This window comes from Centruroides sculpturatus, unplaced genomic scaffold (assembly GCF_000671375.1).
Source record: "Centruroides sculpturatus isolate CEXI.00-Female unplaced genomic scaffold, Cexi_2.0 scaffold1365, whole genome shotgun sequence".
Taxonomy (NCBI): domain Eukaryota; kingdom Metazoa; phylum Arthropoda; class Arachnida; order Scorpiones; family Buthidae; genus Centruroides; species Centruroides sculpturatus.
Window position 1 is genome coordinate 17,302 of NW_019385614.1, and position 7,290 is coordinate 24,591.

The following is a 7,290-nucleotide window of genomic DNA, read 5'->3' on the forward strand; positions in this document are numbered from 1 at the left end:
AAATTAGTTTTACTTTATAAAATTTTTATAAAGTAATAAACTATGATAATGATTAATTAAATTTTAAATGAAATAAAAGTCTTAAAAGCATTATAATCATATATTCACTAAATCACATTATTATGTTTATTAACATTATTATTCTTTTACCTGTGCCATTTTCTTTTTAATATCTCTGTGTTCTTTCTCAATGGCATTTTTGAGATCATGAAATCGTTTTTTCGCATCACGTTTTTCTTTATCTCTCTGTTTTTCTACATTAATTAACTTAGATTTCAGGTCTGACATAACATGTTGCGCTTCAGACAAAAGACGCTGCTGTTCTGCTCGTTCCTTCTCCCAAGCTAATTCTAAACGTGTTCTGGCATAGGTTCTTGATGATCCTCTTGCACTTTCTAATAATTTTTGTTCTTCGAGCTGAAGTTGTAATAAAATAAAAATCAGTAGTAAAAAATATAAAAATAAACAATTTAATAACAACAATCTATGAAAATATAGATTGTTGTTGTTAAATTCTTTAGATATCGTATTGCTTTATATTATTTAATACATTATAAGCTATAATTTCATTAACATTGAATTCTTTACATGAAATTCAAATAATTATTTTGTTATTGTAATTTTCTACTATACAATGTTAACAAGATAATTTAATGAGTTATTTTATCATTATCATATTCTAAAGCTACATTATAAATCCCAAATTTTAAAGCTTTATAATATGAATGCCAATTTTTAAATTTCCTAATCAAACTGCATTTTCTCCTGATTAGATGTTAGGCATCATCATATGTACAGTAAATATATTTTTATATTGAAGTTGTGTCAACAAAAACATAATATATTACCTTTCCTTGATTTTTATAGTCCTTTTCTTTATAAAAATCAAGTATCTGGTTTCTTAATTTTAATAAGATCTCTACCAAATTGTTATTCACACCACATTGAATTTATAAAACCTAAGTAGTTAATTATTAATGGTATTTACAGTATAAATCTGTATATACATACGGTATAAATGACATTGTATCAGTAATAGTTTTTGGAATGGTTTTAGGGTATCACAAATCATAGTTAAATATTTTTAGTACAATTTAAACAGTTTCTAGAAAGAAAAAGGACCTAGAAAATTAAAATATAATTTTTCTTTTATATTCCATTCATTTGAGATTAAATAAATTATAGTAAACTGTTGAAAATTATTGAAAAAAGTTAACTAAATAATAGTCTTTATGTCAGAAAAAATATCATCCAACCATCATTCAAATTAAATTGGGCAATATTACACAACAGTTAATACGTAGAAATTACATGAATAGAAATTAAACATTGAGAATATTCTAAATTATATTAAAATTATAGTTATTACTTTCTACAAGAAGTGGCACCTAATGTCTACCTCTAATTTCTATTCATGTAATTTCTATTTTAACTGTTGTGTAATATTGCTCTATTACTTTAACTGATGGTTGGATGGTGATTAATACATTGGGTTCTTTAGATGTTTATTCAGAAACAATATTATCAATAAATGTAAATGGTATTAAAATTTCATTTCCTATTCTGTCAAGTTATTCAAATAAAATATGATTGTGACTAACATATTAATAGTTACAAATTATAATAGTTATGTATACAAAAATTACAAATTATTTTTGTATTATAATTCAATTAATTTATAATTTATGATTGTTTGTTGATCATTATATATTTTGGGTTATGACTTTTTGTTACATTTAAAACAGAAAAAACATACCTGATTAATTCTTGATTGCAATTCAGCAGTTTCTATTTCCCAACTATTCTTATCAGTTTCATATTGCAACTTCAAGCTTTTGTTTTAAAGCAAAGCATCATCAAATTACTCATTGATGATTGNATATATTAATATTAATAAGTGCCTACTATTTCAATTCACATACTTTGCACAAAGGACAAGGGCCTCGCAAAGATCTGCCGCCCAGGGCCTCGCAATGGATAAGGCCGCCGCTGAGTATATTAATATACACCGTGTTTAAATTTTTCTCCATTGCGTGTCGTTTTGTGTTGAATTTTTGTCGATGTTAAGCCTAATGAAAATTTTTATAATAATAATCGTGGCATTAAAAATTATTTCTTTATTTTGTACAAACAAAATAAATATATTAAAAAATATTAAAAAAAAAAAATTATAATTTAGAAGTAAATATAGTCCCGAACGTGAAAACGTGTATAGAAACGCGTCTCAACAAAAGCTGGAATAAATGAATGAGTTATGCCATGTGTTGATTACTGTGCTACATTGCAGTTTTTAAACAGAGTAAATATAGTATCAAAAAAGTTTGATTCAGCATGACACAGTCCTACTGGAATGCTTCCGGTTAACCGTGTTTCAGTTGATCGACGTTCAGATAATCGACGCTCTACTGTATAATACTTTAAATATTTTTATAATAATACTTTATATATAAATTTTATTTTAGTTTAGAGCAAAATAAAAATTACTTGCAAGAGAATTTTTGACAGTAATAAAACATCTTAAAATTATTACTATTGCGTTAAATAAATTTTGATACCATTTTTTCTCTTCTTATAGATCCGGATAAAACTTCTTTAGTTTTGGTTTCCGAACTCATCAATTTTTCTTTAAGTTGATCTCTCTCTCGAGCTAACGAAATAATTTGAGTCTGCATATTTTGCATTTCTGAGTTCATCATTGTCATACGACCTTCATAATCTTCTTTCAGTGCTGCTAATTCGGCTTTGTAGTCTTCTCGCATGCTATCTGATCGTCCTATGACTGAAAGAGATCTACTTGTTTTTTCTGCTCTTTCTGCATCTGCTAGTTTTTTACTTATTTCTTCCAACTATTTAAGTTGAAAAATAAAGTAAAATTTTTAAGTATTACTGTTTGATTACTTAAATCAATTTACTATTGTTTCATAAATACTTGCCCTTTTTCTTAATCGCTCCCTTTCATCTTTTAAATGACGTTCTTCTTTACGATACGATTCTATCAAACTATCCTTTTCTTCAATTGTATCCTTCATTCTTCTTTTTTCTTGGTCCCAAGATGAATATTTTGCAGCTTTTGCTTGTAGTTCTTTAACCCTATCCTGAATAAAATAAACAAAATAAATCTTGATTTTTCTTCTTTAATGCTTTCAAAGCTTTATTTTAGAACTTATTCATTTAGTAGCTATATATCAGTAGTTTTAAATTTAAGATTTGATTTTTACACTGTGATTTTAAATCTAAATATCCTTCAGATTATTTTTGCAAAAAAAAATTCTTTTGACATCTTCAGTTAAACATTTAAAGAACTTTAATTGATGAACTGAAATCCTTTAACTCATTAGCTGACCTATTAACTATACTTAGCATTACTACAGTTACATTCTAATTGTAAAATACCCATAATAATTTAAAGTTTGTAACTCTTCTGTACTTTATATGTAACCATGTATGATTAATCCAATGGAATAGTGATCTACAATATAAACTTTTTGACAGATTGCAAACTAATATTTATGTTAGAAAAACGTTTTATTATATTAGTCAAATCTTAAGAAATTGAGAGCAATTATTCATTCCTGTTTATTTTAAACCTTAAAAGTTTTGTATAATCTATGAAATTCCTATCCAATAAATATTACACAGATAAGTTAAAGATTAGGTATAATTTTTGAATGCTATATCATTTAAGTTCTATGGAACATAACTTTATTACAAATACTTATAACTTTAACTGTTATTAATTCTCTAATTAATAGCAGTTAAAGTTATTTTTATATAAATTCAGTTATAACAGAAATAAATGTGATATTTTATAAGTATACAGAGAGACATCATCATCAACCTGCATTTACTTCAGGAAAATTACTGCTGTTCATTCTTAACAAGGGCTGAAACCAATTTTCTCTGTATTTTATCCAGCATTAGAATTTGCTCATTATGAAAATGAAGAAAATTTTTGTCCATTCCATTTTAATGACAAAATATAATATTATATCATGTAAATACAGGTAACCCCATATAAAACGGGAGTTACGTTCCAAAAAATTGCCGTGTTATGCGAATCCGTGTTATATGAAACAAAGAATTAGTGCAAAAAGGGGGATTAGGTTCCAAAAATTAAAAAACATGTTGTTAAATTCTTATTTAAATCAGATTTATTATTCATTTTTTTCATAGGTAAATTACTTATTTATTATTTAAGTAAATATTTTACCAGAGGATTATTCATTTTATATGATGATCTCAGCATGAGCATCATCAACTGGTAACAGTTTTTGGGTGCATTTGTTAATAGCGGTCGCTCTGCAACAGGAGTGCACTGCTGTTTGTAGGCATTTAGGAACGACGGNATGTCTGTGTGTGTGTCTTATGTCCTTCATGCATTACCACACCGTTCATTTGATTGCCATAAAACTTTGAGAAGGTTTTTTAATACACTCCCGCGAAGGTTTCTGGCATTTATCCTACGATAGATGGCGCGCGTTTACACGAGCATTCGAGCAGTGCGTGTCCGATCCATTTCAAATTGTGAAGACCATTTCCCCCCTTCAAAACATATTTCTATATATGAACTGTTATTTACGATATTTGTAATAATTTTTGTTTAATCACTTTATTTCAACTTATTTATGCTAATTATGTATTCGCTCGAACTTCGTTAAAACCTTAACTGTACCCCGAACAACAACCGAAGTTGTAGGAAGAAATTCGCGTATTTTACCGATCTAGGTATCCTCCTTTTCCAAATTTTAATATCGACTCAAAATAATTTAAAAACACAAATTACAATAAGACGGTTTATTATCCGACTATGAGAAATTTCACAACATGCCAAGGAAGATAGAAAGGGGCAATTAAATAATTAAAATTATAAAGGATTAAAATATATATATATATATAAATGGAGAATATCGCACTAATGACAATCGCTGCGAGTGTATGGGCTAAATTTGGAGAATCCGCGCTTCTCGCATGAAAAATTGTAAGTAACCGGCTCGCTCACGCGTCGGAAAACCTTCCGATTTATTCGTGTACGCACCAGACGGAAAAACAAAAAATATCGTGTATCCACAAAGCACTCCAATAAATAAATAAAATTGAAACGACACTTTGAAATGTTTTACCGATGAAAATAAATAATCATGATAAGTTTCAATAAAAATGATGAAATGTAAATTTAATTTTATCATAACGAGTTTGCTTGAATTTCCTTTCTTCTGAGATCGCAGCAATGCGCGACGGTTAAGCTAGTATTTAAATAAATAGATGTTATATGTTTTTATCAAAGCAAGAATTGGCATTTAGAGGGCATATGGAATATATTAGATCTAATAACAGAGGTAATTATAATAAACTTGTTTATTAAGTACGTCAGATAAATAACCTATTAAAAATACATATAAAGATAGAATTAACTGATTGCCCCTGGATGTCGGCTTCTTATAGAAACACAGCTTCCCTATCATCAAATGTCACGGCACGCCCCTGAAATCTAATACATATATTTAAGTTTATTGTATATTACATTACATATATTTATATATATTATAAATTTTGTGTTAAGCTGTATTAAAATAAATTTTTATTATAATTGACTATACAAATTAAATTAATATATAAAGTGTAATAATGCAATATCCTACCTGAAGTTCTGATTTTTCTTTTAATAATGATCCATATCGATTGTTATAGGTTTCACGAAATGTTTTCAGTTCTGAAGAAACTTTATCATAATCACGTTTTACTGTAGAATATTTATTTTGTAATTGCTTTTTTTCAGTTACAAATCGAGATTTAACTTCAACGAAATCTTTTTCCAAGTGTTCGTATCTAGTTGTTAGATCATCATATTCAGATCTATTTTTTCTATATCTTTCGTCAGTTGTTGCACTTTTTTTTCTTTTTCTTGAAGCTGAGTTCCTTGTACTTGAGCTTTTCTCTGATCACGTTCCAACTGTACGATTCGATCACGCGTCGAGAGCAGTTCTTCATCTCTCTGATATTTAATTTGTTCTAATTCTCGTTATATACGCTCTTTCCTTTTAATTTCAGCTCGTAATTTGTTTTCTGCTTCTGCTAATTCAGCTTGCCATTCATCACGTTCCTTACGAAATTGACTATTTAGATTACGATTTTTATCAACTGTAGTTTTTAAGACATCGTCTTTCTGTAATAAAATATAATTTATTCGTGGTTATTTTTCTTAAACAATTTATTAAATTATCATTTACAATATAAATACTAGACTATTGTAAAAGTTTGGCCAGTTTTTTGACTCAAAATATTAATAATAAAGAAAGTATTATTTAAAATATAGAATATATATTATATTATATATATATTAAATATTTTGAAATCTACAGAGATGTCACAGTTTTTAAATAATTGTAAATTGAGAAAAAATCTGATGACTACAAGAGACGAAAATTTGTTAAACTGATGATGTTTAACAAATTTCTATTCTCTCATATTTATCACATTATTGTGATATGAATAAAGTTTTTCATAAAGAGTATTAATTTCTTTAGCTTCAATTTTAGCTTACAATCAAAATACAAAACAGTAATTCTATACTGTTAAAATTTCATTAGAATATAAGAACAATTTAGGAATGATTACAATTGAACTTGTTAGAATGGAATCACTATCTTCTTTACACTAAAACTCAATTTTGGTAGATATTTGTACATTGAATAAAATGATTACCTTTTATCATAATAATCTTGATAAAGAAATAAATTATTTTTGTTTCATAACAGAAGAAAACAGCATCTTTATATTTTATACGTAAATAGTAACAATGCTTTTTCATAACTTGCTTGTTATGCTATATTTTATTTAATAAACTTCAAAAAATTCTTGAGTTTGTTGGAAACTATTTTTTTAACAGGATATTGAATATCATCATAAAACCAAGTATTGAATAAAATCTTTCCAAATGTAAACACCAAGATTACAAATAAACTGTTGAAAATGCATCACAGAAATACAACCATAAAAAATCTAGTATATCCTATGGTAGTCACCTACTATGATATTGAAGACAATAAAAAAATATCAAAAATAGAATATTAATCTGAGGTCATTTATGCCATGAAAAGAATAGAAGAGTAACACTGAAAAATCAGCCTTAAATAACTTTACCGATGTAAAACCTGTGCACTACAACTTTAGAACGATGAATAAAATTTGATAAAAATAATCGCATTAAAAAACAATTAAGCGTTAATCGTGAGTCATTAAAGGTAGATTAAAATCGCGATAAAATTTTTGAAAAAATTTGGAGACTTAAAA

The 7,290-nt window shown here is 26.9% G+C and overlaps 1 pseudogene; it reads right to left on the reverse strand.

Moving 5' to 3' along the window:
* LOC111640594 overlaps nucleotides 1-7,290 on the reverse strand; it is a 68,451-nt pseudogene that overhangs the window by 12,796 nt on the left and 48,365 nt on the right.